Source organism: Acanthopagrus latus, chromosome 21, assembly GCF_904848185.1.
Source record: "Acanthopagrus latus isolate v.2019 chromosome 21, fAcaLat1.1, whole genome shotgun sequence".
Taxonomy (NCBI): Eukaryota; Metazoa; Chordata; class Actinopteri; order Spariformes; family Sparidae; genus Acanthopagrus; species Acanthopagrus latus.
Window position 1 is genome coordinate 6,100,616 of NC_051059.1, and position 16,351 is coordinate 6,116,966.

A 16,351-nucleotide genomic window follows, 5' to 3' on the forward strand; every position below is an offset into this window, starting at 1 on the left:
CCTACGCCGAATCAAAATGTCAGATATCAATCAGCGCACTTGTTTTTAAGATAAGAGGCGGCACACATTAGTAGCAATTCAGTAACATCGGCCCACGCATCTGACAAGTCAATAATGTGACTATTTGCCAGCTTTTTCATTAACATAAATTGTTGCTATGCGTGGAGGAAAAAGACAGGCATGCGCTTGTGTCATTTAGAAGCAAAACAATATTGCATTGCACTTCCAGTAGGTTGGTGGACCCACAAGAAACAGATTTAAGCAACAGAAACTGATATATCCTGTTTTGTGAGCACTAACACTACCATAGAGAAGCTCAATATTGTCTTTCATTGACATCCTCAAGGTTATTTTCTTAGACTTCAGACCAAACTAGAGCAGAGCGAGTACACTTTCATCTGTATCTGTTCAGCCAACTAAATGATCTATATCCATATGCATACTCACATATAAATAATAAATAAACAATGCGAGCTTGGCTATTCTGATGTTGATATGTGGTGGTCACAAGTTGCTATATTTTCTATTCATCAGGAAACTATTTACAGAACAGTTTCAGAACTGAGCTTCAGATCAATATGTTTTAATCACGAGAGTAAAAGAACTATTGACAGAAGGTTTTTTTTTTGATAGACTTTGATAGACTAGAATTTCTAACTCCTATTCAGGACCTTGAAAAAAATAAAAAAAAATATCGAGATTCAGTAGCATGGCTGATACTACTGAGAAAAATCTTGCACAACATTGAGGGCATCAAATGTAAAGAGATAAATACAACAAGGCTTGTGTACAGTGAGTTAAGCGTCTTAGTTAAAGCTGCCGTAAGCATTTTAGCTGACTTCCTGTCCATTTCGCAGTTAGCAATCCCCTCCTTCCCCTCTACCTCACATGACTCCCTGTTTTCTTTTTTTTTTTTCTTTTTTTCATTTCGCTCTCTTTGCCTCTTCCCTTTTCTCAAGCATTTTTCTTCGCTTGACCACCGGGAGCGCTGGCACTGGTCGCTTACGCTGTTTCCGACGTTGCTGGCAGACAGGAACGCCTCTTTATGGTGTTCTCTGTCCTGACTGGATAAAGAGGGCAGAGATACCAGAACATTTATTTTCTCTTTGGATGCATGGATGGGGGGAGGAGATGTGGGCAACTGACCAAACACTATGTACTGTACTGTAACAGCGATTACTGTTTCAATACAGAGCTATTAAGCATTTATCGCAATAATACAATAACACAAACAGCAGCTTTAATTTACTGCTTGGGGGAGGTGGGGCTATGGTGACACTACAGCAGTGTGAGAACTCGCTGTCAGAGAGGAGAGTGAGAAAACACAGCTGGTACTGGTGTAACGGTATCGTATGAGATGACTGTTAAACTGTTATTTTTTTGAGAAAAATCTGTATTTTTGACAACACTAGAGTATTGCCTCATGTTACTCGGATGATACCTCTTAAAAGGCATTAGGAACATTATCTGTTCTGGTCAAACCCAGACAGATCACTTTAACGCCACAGAAGACATACTACAGGTGTTTTGTTTTTGTTTGTTTTTTCATGGATATAGTAGTTTTCTTTATATCAGAAAGCTGCACTGAGTCATGGCATTTTCTGTAGACAAAACTTTCAAACTCTATTTTCAATGTTCATACATTTTGTAAAAACTTGTGTTTTCCGGGTTAAGTACTGCAGGCTTCATCCTGTCCTGTGCGGCGTGGTGTGGGTTGCCTGGGTGTATGACACTCGCTCCGCTGTGGCGCAGACAGACCCTGTCAGCACATTCACTGGGGCATGACTGAAGTTGGGATTTTCCTCCTGGAATACTTTTCACCCTTTTCCTCTCTCTCATCTTCTCCTCAACGTCCTCAGCTACCTCTCTCTCTCTCAGCCTCCCTTTTTTTTCTAAGCAAACCTTTTTGATGAACAGCAAAGGAAAAAAACAAAAAAAAAAAAAGATTATCCAGCCCTCCCCCTTCCTCCGCGTTCTCTTTTCCCACCTCTCCCACTCACCACCTGTCTCTTCCGCGGCCCATCTATCTCCCTAAATCTCCCTCTATCCCCATCTCCTTAACTCGCTATTGTTTTAGTATCCTGTCCTCTGCGCTGCTTCGCTCCCATCCTCGTTTCCTCTCTCTCATCTGTGTCAATCACTGGCCTGTCACCGCGTCCCTCACCCTCCATGCACTCTGAGGCTTCAATCAATCAGCCAATCCCGTCCCATGGCCTTGGTGCATTGGAAGTGACAGGTGTCACGCGGGCCACCATCTTGACAGCGGGCCACAACACCACACTTGTGTATATAAATCTAGTCGTCAAATCATAAAATGCAGCAAACTGGATGTACTGCATGAGACGGGTGGCCAGATGCAGGACAGATCTTACAGAATAACTTATATATAAGCCTCACAAAGGCCATTATAGGGGGAAGCCAGGCTGGGTTTGGCGGCGCGTTATCTTGAATGTACAGCATGAGGAGGCGATCGGGGTGAATTCAATGACAGAGCTCGGCGCTCTCCTAGAGGAACTTATCAGCTGGGAGTTTGATGGCCAGGCAATCATTGCCACAGGCACCTTGTTAACAAGCCTGGGGCAGGTGGCAGGATGCAGCGTGGAATATCAACATAGCGCAGGCGCCAGCTGAACACAAACTCATAACATTTTCATGTGGGACATTTTGTCAATGTGAGGCTTTCTTTGAAGCACCGAGGTAGGAATAAAACTGCTTTTGTTCGTCAATTCTTTTACTCTTTTTACATGATTTTCAGGGGCCGATCTCTCACTCGGAGCAGAGTTAAGGCACCTCTGTAATGTATTGATCTGTGTCACAGCCTTTCACATTGTGCTCGGCACCTTTGGGGAGAGCTATTGTTATGCCATTACCCTGGGTGCATCGGCCTATACAGCCGTAAGTGAAGATAATTGGGTCCTCTGGTTTGAAGCACAAGGGAGCCCATATATCCTCATTAGGGCTTTATATAATGTAACACAAGGAAATTGTTGTTTTCATTTTCGTGGAACCAGCGAGGATCAGAATGGGGATTTCACCTGTTGCCTGTACATACGCTAGCATGTTTTCAAGTACAGTAAATAGAGATAATAGGGTGATACAGTTCGTAGCTCCAGGGAGCTCTCGCTTCCTAATTAGAGTTTTAGATAATGTATAGTCGAGTTTTATTTTCTGGTTCAATACCATGTCATTCCAGCTACACTGTAGTTCTTCCATAAGTTCTGTACACCTGAAGTTTCTCGGCGACCTGATTAATACGGCCGCAAATATTTTATAATTTCCTCCTACTGGTCCCAATCCACCTCAAATTTCAATGATCTCATGGGTCATTAGTATTGGAGGCAGATCCTCTGCATCGATTACAAGCTGTCACCAACTTAACGAGACTGAAAGTTTTAATTACGATTCACCTCCTTGCTTGCTGCCTGTCTTTACCTCTCTCCATAACCTCCCTGTCGAACAGGCAAACATAGAGAAATGCGCCGCTGCCACCACCGCCGCGGCAGCACGCCCACACGCCCGCGCCACAACAATGAACAAACACACACACACACCATGTGACTTCAAGCCCTGCTGACAAAACATCTGACAGATTATGTATTATTTACTTTACGCATAAATAAAACGCAATATTAAAAAAAAAATAATAAAAAATGCCCGGACTGACAAGACCACATCCACCCACCCTCCCAAAGTCCGTGTTCATGAAATTCATGAGAACGCACACAAAAAACTGAATACTCCACACAACCCAGAACATGCATAGAAATCCTCCTCTTACTATGCTGGTAAGAAATATAAAGAAAGCTCTGGGGACTGCCTCTCTGGACGCAGTGAAGTCAAAGAGAAGAAAGGGAGCGCTCTCTCACAACGGGAGGGGATAGAAAAAGCAGCCACCGCAAAAGAATTATGCATGGGGTAACAAAGGTGGGCTCCGTAAAAAAAGAGATGGAGATGGAAGAAGAGCAGTGCGGTTCGGAGGGATGGTAGAAGGTGTGTGCGCATATAGACTGTATAAGAGAAGTGGACCGCCTGCTGTGATGTCACCCGCTGGTTTGAGGACAAGATACTTAAACTAAGTCTTCTGGACTTCACCATTTTTGTCTTTTTTGGGTGCCACAAATAAACATATTTGGACAAGAGAATAGAGCAAAGTGTAGTCAAGTCACTAGCTCGGATAGCATCTGTACTCCACATTAACTGCGTTAATTTTGCTAGCAAAAGAACAGGCTTCAGACGATGTAGTTTCCGAAAAATTAACAGCCCTTTGTTTTTTTTATGAAACCAAACACTGAACAAATTATTTCTATCCAACTGAAATGTTACAATCAACGTTCATCAACTGAAAGCACATTGGGAAAAGGTCAAAGTTCTGAGACAAAAGCATGGACGAACAAAAACAAGCGCACAGTGCAGGGGATCTGCATTCCCACGCCTGACAGGCCGCCATCACAAGATTGTAAATCACGAGATAGCCGTGCCCTAAAGCGTACCCTGCTTTATCATCCATTTTACTCAAATAGGGACCATCATTTATAAAATGAACATTGTGCTGTGTTGAAGTAGATTTGAAACTAGCAACTGAGACCATAAACCCATTAAGAAACTGTTTATCGAAGTAATAAATCAGTGAGAAGTAGTGTCTTTTCTTTCAGACTTCTATACAGTCAGCCATCTATGCACAAACAGTGAAGTCGCACCCTGGTGGCCAGTAAACAGATTGCAGGTTTAAGGTACTTCCACCTTGGCTTCACTTTATGGGACACTGATCTTTCTCAAAGAGACATCAATACTGATCAAGATGCCGAGATATCTGCAATTCAAAATCTGTATGCAAAAGACAGGGTCTGTGCATTCAAAGCCTTCTGTTTGTAGTCCATTTGTGGTCTGAGTGGTTTGGACAAATTAGGTTTGAGTGGGCTTTGTTTACATGCAGGTAAGAGTTGTAGCTCAATTCCAACTCTATTCTCTATTCCAAATGTTCAAGTTGCAAATCAGACTTCAAACCACATGAAAAAGGAAGTCTTGGCCCGGGGGGGGGTCTGTTAAACATATCCCGGATATCCACTGGCCTCACTGGAAACCCCGAAATATTGTCCATTTTCCCCCAAAAGGCCAAATCGCTGTCAAGCGACAGCTGATGGGTTCCGAGACTGCTTTTATACAGTCTGTGTGTGTCAGGGTGTGTGTGAGAAGATAAGGAGAGGTGTAGAAATGGGCAGAGCAAAAAAGAGGGGGTCAGGTCCTCCTCGGAAGACGACCGGGTAGTTTTAAGTGCAAAGCGCCGTAAAGCAGCTCTGTCCTCGCCTTGAACCCCCGAGAGATAAAAGCAGACCTGTCAGCGTTGAGGTGAGTAACAGCAGGAGCTTTCGTCCATTAATGTATGAATACCTTCCTCACCTGTGTCCCCAGCCTTGTCTTTATCTCAGCCTCACTGATCTACTGACAGGAGGTGCTGCTACCTTCCCTTGAGAGAGCAAATAGCTGCAGCCTATGGGCATGAGATGATTCCCCAGGGGCCGGAGCTTCGGAGGGGACAAGGGGAAAAACGAGAGCAGGTAAACAATGTGTCAGCGGCGGCTTGACAGCGGAATGAATTTACAGTTTTGCATGGGGTAAGAGCTGTGAAATTCAGTCCGCTTATGGGTGGCTGTTTGCCTATTGGTGAGATTAAGACTAAAAAAGACTCAGTGTAACAGAGCAGCGACAGGGGGCTTTGGATTTGCTTGGCTTTCAGCTAGATCAATGGGGTTACATTAAATGGCAAGAGTCAGAGGCTCGCAGAACATCAAGCAAGAACAGTGCACTTTAAAAACACAGCGGGCGCACTGAAAACAGTAAACATGAGAGATGCAAGCGCTGAAAGTCTTTTTACGAAAAAAATACAGGATTGGGCCGTGTCAACTATTGGCAGATCCATACAAGTCCTTAAAGACTGGCTAGTTTCAAACCTAGTGGGTCACTTTATTGGGTTTTACTTTTAAAATCTGGTTAAATGTCTTGCGGTGCTCTAGTGCAGTTAAGCAAGAGTTGGAAATATATATATTCAAACACTTCAACCCAATGATTTGTAATTCTGTTGTGTTTTTTTTAATTTACTTTATAATGTGTCTTTTGTCATTCACATTCCGTATTAACTCTTACATAGTCTAAACGGGTCACACATTAGCAAGCCAGCATGAGATGTGTCTGTTGTTTCCGTCTGCTAAGCAACAGTTACACCTGGCAGTTACTGGGTGTAAATAGTCAATGGCAACAGAACTAGTCCATGTATTGTACCCTGTTTTACCTGTTTAAATGTGCATTCAGTTCTGACTCTTCTCTTAGAACCAGGATGTGCTTGGATACAAATCAATAATTACGAATATCCAGTGCGACTGGCTCCAGTGCGACTGGCTCCAGCTCTCGCATGTATTTCGAATGCAGGCCCCTCTGCTGCCGCTTTGTCTTCGGCTACAGTGTATAAAATGTGAAAGGTGCCATAAAGATCAAATAAATCTTGACAGGAGACAGTCCAGAGAATCACAATGCCAGGAGACGTGCCAGTAGGTCACGACAGGGACAACATTTGTGGCCCATATTTTACTGCCTTTGGCGAGGGTTCAAGTGGTTCTCAGTCTGATTTGTCTGGTCGTAAGGTAAAGTGCTGGCTAAGGCTGCCTGGATATACCAACAGTGACAGCGCTGACCCACTGAACGCCTGCGATTTACTGTCAAAAACCTGCTCATCGCCCAGGCCTGTTTAAACTATGAATCATGCACAAGTAGCAAAGCGTATTCATTATTGGTGAAAGAGACAGGAACTCCCATCATGCCGCTCTCTGTACGCAATGATGGATAATATACTATGTTATGAACGCTATCAAACACTTAATTTTACTGTAAATTGTCTCTTTACGAACAACTTTGGCAATAAAGCTGAGAACAGACCATTATCCTGTTGATGAGACTTCCCACAAATAAAGATTTCAGCCAACATCCCAACGTCTCAACAGTCAATAAGGAGCATTTAATGGCTGTGTAAATGAGCGCAACACGCTGCAAGATGAACAGTCACGTCACTAAGACGCCCTCTGAAAATCCAGAGAATGGGAATACTTGCCCGTTCTTATAGAACACGGACTTCCATTGCCTCACTGCTTTAATACTCGTCAAATGCAATTCAAGCTGCGTTTCATGTGGAACAGGAAGAGAATTGGGGGGGGGGGGGGAATGAAGAGTCGAGGGCAGTAACAACTCTAAACTGAGCAGAGCAGGAGGGTAGTGAGACTTCATAAAAGTTAGATGAGGCGAGGCTGCGCTGCAACCAAATGCTAAATCACAGACCACTGCACTGCTTTACTGGTTTCTCACCTTGGACACTGGCTTATTACTATTCGTCCCGAGGATGCACCAATCTTGCATGTTCTCTCCTGACACCTGATATCTCAGCGTAACTAAACACAGGATTGGATACTGGTATGTCTCTTTGCCAACCTTGTCTACTTGGAATTATTTTAACTTAACTTTCCTAAATTGCCTTCCAAATTACACCAATAAAAGGAAACTCCTGATTGCTTTATGTTCAACAGCAAAGTTTTTTGGAACACAGAAACACTTAATATTTCATGACGTGTGTGGCAGCCATTAAATATGCAGGACCTTGACACTTCCGTCTTGGGTTTGTGGTCCTGCCACCTTTCCAGCTTCAACCAGTGTTCTAGGGACCTTGTTTTCCTCTGAGAAGAGCTTGTTTATACAGTTAGAGAGAAGATAAACAATTTTGAGTCAGTAATATTGTTAATATTAGATGGATATAGACTGGCTGGGGAACATTAGTTATGTTTATGATAAAGTTTAGCGTTAGACATATTCAGTGAATGTTGACCATGGCCCAATCCCACTTCCAGTTTTTACCTCTAACCCTCATTTTTCTAAAAGAGTCAGAGGATTTGTAAAAAAGAAAAAAAAAAATCAGTGTGAATTTCTCCTCCAAAACTACGTAGTGACCCTTTAAGGTAAACGTTAGGTTACTGTGGTGTGGATTAAAGTTACACCTGTCTACACAAAAAAGTTATCAATATGACCTTTTTTCACCAGTGCCTAAACATTAAAAGGTAATAGCGTTGAACCCACTGGCTGTTTTAAATGAGCTGTGAATGTAATTTCTAGGGGGGGGAAAATTGAAATCTGTGTGAAATCATTGAAAAGCTGCAGGGATTGCTGTGACAAAAGCTGCATTTAATGTGTGTCGGTCACAGTGTGGTCGATACCTGATTCACTCACTGAGGCCTGTATCCGGGCCAGTTCCTCCTACTCTGTGAAGTCAACGGTTCCAATTCCAGTCATAGCAATTTTACACGTTTAAACTTATCTTGATGGGAATGACGAGTGACAACACGATCATTAGGCAAACGAACATAATCCATAAGCGCTGCACACTGTTTGGTTTTTATCTGCCGGCTGTAAGCACCAACTGGTGCACAGTGGACTGGACTCGGTCCAACTCTGTCTGAACGCTCTCGACATCCATATCATGAGGAGAACTGTGTGTCCCTGCTTTTTAGTCATTACCTCTGTTTAGTCTCAGCTGTTAAACTAACTGGAGCAGCTAAAAAAAAAACAACATGACACTTAAGCCTGCACTTTCTCTATGTAACTATTTAAATGTATTAATTTCCTCTCAATCTCAGCGGATTGTAACTTGACATGAAAAATGAGACCTTTCAAGTCTCCCAGTCGTCTATATAAGCCTGTGTATGTGTGTGTAAGCTGTTTAATGCTTCTTTACTGTGAATGCCTTGGCTCGGTTGGTTTTTTTTCTCCCCGGCCATCCAAAGGATGTGACTTTATGCACGCTCACGAGTGCCTCGTCTCAGCGCCTCTCTCCGCTGTGCTAACAGGGCAACGGTGGCTAACATTTGTTTAAGTTTAGGAGTCCACTGACACAAACCGGCGACCAGCTTCCAGCACAACACAGAAGTTCCACAGAGCCCTGTTAAGTCCAAATGACAAAAGCTGTAAAAGATCCTGCATCGCCATCCAAGAGAAATATCCCTTCCAGACAAAGTGTTGTTAGATTTGATTATGTCTATTGTGGATACAGCATTTCATACACAACAGTAAGGTTGATTTAATCTCATGCAATCCGACTCTCAGTTAGAAGCCCAGACATTTTCATGACTTATGAACGCCAGCGCTGAGATGAAGACTTGTATTCTTAAATAAAAAATTAGAGATAATGTTCTTTTCACGGTGGGTGATCCAGCCCCTGACTCCATCATACAGCCAACAACATTATCATTATGTCGCTGAACTATAATAACTCTTGACGCCTCCCCTGCTCTAGGCCTCTGTGCCGTTTCTCCACCGAGGAGCTGAAGGAGCTGATCAGCTCCAATGACCTTCATGCGCAAAGGTCAGGAGATGTTGTTGCGTCAGGCGGCTCATCTGGTCGCGGCCGATGTCTTTCTCGGTAGGCGCTCAGCCTGCGCTTTCCGAATGGTGAGTCATCAGCTGCCAAAGCAGTTACCGAAATTACACCTGATGCCTATCAAGCCTGTCTCTCCTCCTCTTCCGCCTGACTGCGTGTGCAACATCAAAAAGCTATCTGATCCTTTCCGCACACTGGCTGACATTTCAGCAAAAGTCCTCGGGAATTGCAGATGGACTTTGTCTCCCCAAAGACGCGTGTCTGTATAGTATGAATAGTGTGTATCAAGACGTGTGCAAGAGAATGAAGAGGGAAAGATTTTTTTTTTTTTTTTTTTTTTTTCGTGCAAGCTGTCAGAGAGAGACGGTGAGAAGAGATCTTTTCAGCATAAGCCGAGGAAAAAAGCTCACCTACGGTATCATCTCCGTAAGCCACAAAGCATTAAAGGGCAGGTTAATCAAGGGAGCCCTTTTTTTTTGGGGGGGGGAAAGAAGGTCGCTGCACTTGAAGATTTAATTCATGACACCATGTCCCTCCACCTCCAAGGTTTACCTTTCAAGGGTGTTCCTCTCAAGAGGCACTGAGGCTGGACAAGAGGCGGGTGGAGAGGACACGGGAAGGTGGCAGAGGGTCGTTTCAGAGATGAATAAACACAACACGCTCAAGGTTGTCATGGATAATATGTGATGCATTGCCAGTGAAGAGATGGCGAGTTGTAGAAATGCGCTGAGGCTATTGGCCAGGAAGCAGAGTGAATAACAGCGCTCGATATTTCACCTTAATCTGCCCCATTCGCTCTTCAATTTACATTTAAGGATCTTTTTTATGTTTATCACCTATCCAGCCGGGCGGAGAGTGAAAGGAGCTGACTTACTTTTAATGGCCATCAGAGAGAATCAATAAGCCTCTGCTGCACGCCGGAAAACTTTCTCTGAATGTCGTCCCCACAGGTGCTCAAGGTTTTGGTTTCTGCTTCCATTCCCTGGCGTGGATTAATGCCAGAACAGGTGAGTAGTATTTTGGGTGATGAGTGAATCAGAGAGTATTTGGTTTGGATCCCGTGTGTTCAAAATGTACTTGTATATTCTGCATTGTCCACCAACGCCATCAAACTGAGCCTGACATCCTCTTCACCTCTCCAGCAACGGATTTTGTGTTGTGAACGTTCTTGGCTTTCAGAAACCAGCAACCTTACAAGGACATTCTCCTCAAGTAGAGACTGGCAGGGTGCAAAGGTGAGAATGTGGAGAGCATTTGAACTTCTCTATTAAATATTTTGTAACTGTTCACACAACCACTTCTGTAAAAAAAAATTTTTTGCATGTGCGGCCGCGTACACCACGAATTCTTTAGAGAGACTGTCAGAAAGAGGGCATTGTTATTTTTCCTTTGTGCGCGCTATCATCCCTCTTCTATGATGACAGGCTCTTTATCCCATCTTCAAGTGTTTAACACATAGCACAGCCGACACTGGTAGGAAAGTCTTCAGTTTAGCAAGTCGTTAACCCAAGTAATTAATGGCAGTTCAACGTAAATGTTACTATAATGTCAATCTGCTTATGGTATTAAAGTAAAAATTTCTATGATTAGAAAAAGTGAAATATAGCTGGACTAGTCATCACGAAATATTTTGGGCAACTCGGGGGCAATCTCAATACACCCCTCTCCTAACCCTCTGTTTTGAGCGTTCCCAACTAGGCATTGGTTGTTCCACTTCTCGGAGCACTGCTTGCTAAGTGCTAGTGAGTCATCATTCTTTCTTTTCTTTCTTTTTTCCATGACTTGATTGACAGCACGAAGTTGTGAACAAATTGCCAGTGTCCGTGTGCACAGCTGAAGACAGCATCGGAAATGTCTGTTTACGTAAAACACAATCTGTAACAACTGATGATGTATACTGCAAGGGGTCAAAGGTTGTCCCTTGTGCCCATTTGCTATTTCATTTTCCCTTGTAACTCTTTTCCAACCAGGAAGGGGCACACGAAAAACGAGGGGTGGAGGTAAAAACAGAAATGGGACTGAGCCTTGGTCACCCTCACTGAATATGTCTCATGCTAAAGTTCATCATAAAAATAACTAATGTTCCCCAGCCAGCCTATAGTCAAGTGATATTCAGAAACCAATAATAAGAAACTGCAGGGGGATGAATGTGTTTGTAAACTGACAAAGCATCAAATTCATTAAGATCCTATTAAAACTTACTGTAGATACGAATTCCAGTTGAAATTCCTAGTTGTGTTTTACTGGATAACTGACCACTATTACCTGATGGAGATGAAAAGGAGATCACCAATGTCAGTGATTCGTCCTCTGGGGATCGTGATTGGTTTGAAGTTCGATGGTTCTCCATCCATCACTCCAGATACAGTATTTAAGTTTGGACCAAAAGAGTGAGACAATTTATCCTCTTAGTGACTAAAACAACAACTGACCGACTGTCCCCTTCACTGTCCCTTGTAAGGTTTAATCAAATACAGTTGTCACTCTTTGATTAAATGACTTGAAGCTCGGGGACACGCACGAGGAGTCCCACACGGAAGGCTCACCGTGCAACACACATGTAACATTCATCCATGCAGTTCTTTCCTTAGCTGATCACTTTCAGTTCTGACCCGCACTTGTTGCCCGAACCGCAGCGCCACCAAATCGAAAAACAGAACACAGTGCTCGCATGATCGCATTTATTCAACACTGACTCGTTATCTGTGTTTTGTCAGAACCATCTATCCCAAGGATGTTGTTGTGTCCTGCTGCCTTATCGTAGCCTGCTGCAGTCACGCCTCTGCTGCGCTGGTTGAACACTGTGTGAACACGTGGGAACGGAAGCCAGTTCTGTCACAGCCTTTAATCCCCCTCGTTGAAGTCACTAAGTCCCTGCCTTATTAGCATACACCCCCCCACCCCCCCACCCCTCTTTGTATGACTTTCATGCTTCCTAGGTCTTCTGCTTCGGCACCATATCTGACAGTACATTTTTTTTTTGTAATTCTAATGACAGCGGCCCAATCTCCGATTCATTTCGCCTTTGTCTCTCTCTATTTGGGTCAGTTTGTTGTTTTGTTTGTTTTTTGTTTTTTTCGCAGCGGCTCAGGGAGACAGAGCAGATTGCGGCATGTTTAAGTCGCCATCTCTGGCAGGTTATTGCGCCGGGCCACCTTGGGTGAGGATGGGATAAAGGATGTGGAAATTAAAAACTGAGTGCTTAGTGCGGCAAGATGTTGTGCAACATCAAGTGAAGCAGCAGCGGCGGCGGCAGCAGTTGAATCCCTTTCAGCGGGGCAGGCGTCATCTGAAACGACAGCCTCTGTGCTACGTGGGCAAGCAGTTCACCATACTCACTTTTTTTTTTTGACTTAAAAGCAATATTTATAGCAGCGTTGTTGTTGTGTTTGCTGTTGTTTGCGTTGTTTTTTTCGGGATCTTCTGCCGCGCTAGTTCAAAGAAGCACAACCAAAGCTGTGGGTGTATATTGAGGGAAGATTTCCAAGCCGCGTTCGTCCGTCACAGTGTTGTGGTGCAGGGCAATGTAGGAGATCAAAGTTTGGCAGCGTTATATTTTTCAGGGCGATTTTTTTCTGCAGGGCGCACTCATGCTGTGTAATGTTTGGGATGTTCCAGCACGGCCACTATAAATTCTGTTTAAGACGCGGGGGGAGGCAAACTGATCAGCGCGCACACAGACACACAATGGCTGCGGACAAGCAGAAATAGCCTCTCAAACGCACACGGCCACCTCGCGCAGAAAGGGAAGCAGAGCCGCGAGTCTTCCAAGGTCACCTCTTTCTCAGCGGCGGTGAAGTAATGATCCCACCTCCAGCGTGCAAGGGGCACTGAGGTGGAAGCTGAGGTCGCCACCAACCTGTCCCCCCGGTAACGGAGGGATGGAGACAGCAGCCATCAGACGGCAAAGACCACGGGGGTGGTGGGGGGTGGGGGGGAGAGAATCCCCTCCACCCCTCCTCCGCCCTCCGCCTTTGTCTCTAATATGGAGCAGGGATAGCAGGGGCCGCTGCGTTTAGAAAAGCCCTGTGTTTCTCCCATAAAAACCACATCTATGGCCGTGGAGGAGCTTACACTGTAATCCTGCATGACGGATTGAGTCTGCCGCTGCAGCACTCTCCCTCTCTTCTTTCCCTCTCTTCCATTCTCGCCTTTTCGCTCCTTACAAAAACTTCTGTGGCGGAAGCCGCGTGCAACACGGCGTGCACGCGGGGACGTGCAAGTCCACGCGGGGGCCGCAGCGGCATGCGATTTGTATGGTACGGTAACTGCCACCGAAATTACGAGTTTAACATTGTCACAGTTGACGGCATTACACAAGCATTATTATCAGTTGTAAGAGTTTTTTGGTTTAAGAGATTTTCATACACATTCTCCAGCCAGACCTATATATTCACTGACATCCTGTGTGGTTAAGGAGATTGAGACGTATGAGCGGCAGAGAGCGGGGAGGAAAAAAAGAGAACTTGGTGGTGTTGGTGGTACACACTGATCACTGATTCTGATTCTAGATAACCAGTAATACAAAAAAAAGATAAACAAACATCTCTTTTTTTCATTTTTAACTTCCTGATATTGAAATCAAGCATCAGTCAGGCTCTAATCAGTTTCCCCAACTTTTTTTTAAAATCCAGATGTATTCAGTGGCACTGATACAGTGCAATTCAAGACCTTAATGCACGTCACAATAACCACCAATTGTCATACCGCAGTTAACTTAAAAAAAACGCTACACTGCAGCAGCTCTGCCTCCCAATGAGCACGGATGTCTTGTGCGCCCTTTTCTGCATTCGCCGCACCGCCTCTTCCTCAAGAAACGCGCGGCAGCCTATAGCGGCGTCTGTTGAAACGTTGCGCCGCAGACAAGTCGAGAAAAGTGAATAAATAGGTGTCAGCGGCGGGGAATGGAAAATAGGTTTCCTCCTCTGCAAGTGCAAGAACAGAATGCGAAAAGATACCGTCACACAGACTCGCACAGTACAAGAGGATGAATCCCACCGGGAAGTCTCAGCGAAAGCATGTGCGGGAGAGGTATATAGATGACCTGGATTCTGTCTCCGCGCTCCCATGGCATGTATTACTGCACAGTGGCAGAAATGGCCTCTAATATAAAGGGCTTTTTTAAATTTATTTTTTACGCTCATGTATCACTACGACTGGGGCCCCTCTGAGCCTGATTTTCTCCTGTCTTTATCCATCCACCCTCTCGTCACTCCAGCTCTTTGACTCTCTCCTCCTTCCCTTGCGCATTCCACTCTGAATGAATCTTTTTTTTATATTATATATATATATATATATTTTTTTTTTTTTTACCTCTCACTCTGTTTCATAATCTCCCCCCCCCCCCCCCCCTCTTTCACTCTCTCTCTCTCTCAGTCTCCCTCTGAGTATTTGGCATTCAAAGATCTCTCCGTGGCATGTAGTAGAAGTTATCACCCCATCTCTCCCTCTCCCTCACTCTATCTCTCTAATCTTCCTTAATCTTCCAGCCCAGAGTGAAGTGAGAATTAGTTTCTCACTCTCCCTCATCAATCTCTTGCACCTCCCCTTCTTCCACCTCCTTCGCCTCTCCCCGTCTCATCCTCCCTCTCCTTCCGTCTCTCTCGTTCGCTCTCCTCCGGATCATCCTCGCCAGCTGCTTTCTTAATCCTCCTCCTTGCTCAGTTAGTCTCCCCTCTTCTTCCCTCGTCTCTCCTCTCATTCTGCTTCGCGCCATCCACAAAACTGCAGAGGTCATTCCAGCTGTTGCCCTCATGCCTCTCTCTCTCTCTCTCTCTCTCTCTCTCTCTCTCCCTCGCCCCCTTCTCTTTCCATTTCCACCTCTCGCTCTCTGATTATTTTTTTTTTCTCTCTCTCTTCCTCTTTCCTTTTCAACAGGCTCTCGGGACTTTTGCATTCAACCCAGCCTGTTAACCCTGAGCCGTGTCCTTACCTGCTCACTGTCCATCACGGACACACGCTCTGAGGGAAGGCAGATTTTTAACACCCGCTATGTGACTGAACACTTGCAGGATTCAGGGAGCAGAAAAAAAAAAAAACACTCATGGTTAAGGTCAGATTCAATTCAGCATAAAACATTTCGGCGCTGCTGAAAAGCACGCGCTCGTTCCAATGTTCGAATGTGTCCCATTTTTTTTCTTTCAAAAGCAGCTTTTGATTTTTAACCTTTTTTTTCGGCTTTGTGGTTTTGATGAGTTTTTCTTATTGTACTCGACTGCACTCAGACTCCCCACCCCCTCCCCCCCACCCTTCCTTCAGAGCAGAAAGCACTTATCACAGTCATCTACATGGCCGCCAGCACACCTTGTTGTCAGGATACAGCACCACCACGGAGGGGAATTAATAAACTGCAAAGTTAAAGGCCAGGGGTGGATACTATCCCTCCATCTGCACATCACCAAACAAACACAAAATATATCTGTCTTTTCGCCACAACTCCTTCAGCACATTCAAAACCATGTTTTGCAAACACATTACGTGCAATTTTGTGTTCTAATTTTCCAGCATGCACAAGGCTCCGTGTCAGAGCTGTGCGTGTGTGTGTGTGTGTTTGGGGGGGGGGGTAACACTCATTTTCTCCGATGCACACCTGATGTTATTTTCACCTTCAAACCCCCGGTTTGACTTAAAAGCACAGACTGAGCTCAGGAGAAGAGCAGCAACAAATGCAATGCATGAGCAACCACCAGTATAATTGGGTGCGCTTTAAAAAAAATAAAAATAAGATCGAAAATATGTCGCGCTTTTTATCCAAGTTGTTGTGTGAATAAAAGCCATTTGTGAGTCTAAAAAGGGAAGAAAAAAAAAAACCTCCTCCGCTTAATTAGTGAAAAGCCTTGGACACGAGCATTGGATCGTCTCTGCGGCGCTGCTGCGTTTGTGACTCGCAGATCTTACTAATAATTACAGTGCAACATTGAACAAGAATTGAGGCCACATGGT

General features: G+C 44.5%; 1 protein-coding gene across 3 annotated transcripts in view; it reads right to left on the reverse strand.

Moving 5' to 3' along the window:
• LOC119011667 overlaps positions 1 to 16,351 on the reverse strand; it is a 170,893-nt gene that overhangs the window by 115,752 nt on the left and 38,790 nt on the right. The gene's annotated exons all lie outside the window — the stretch shown is intronic.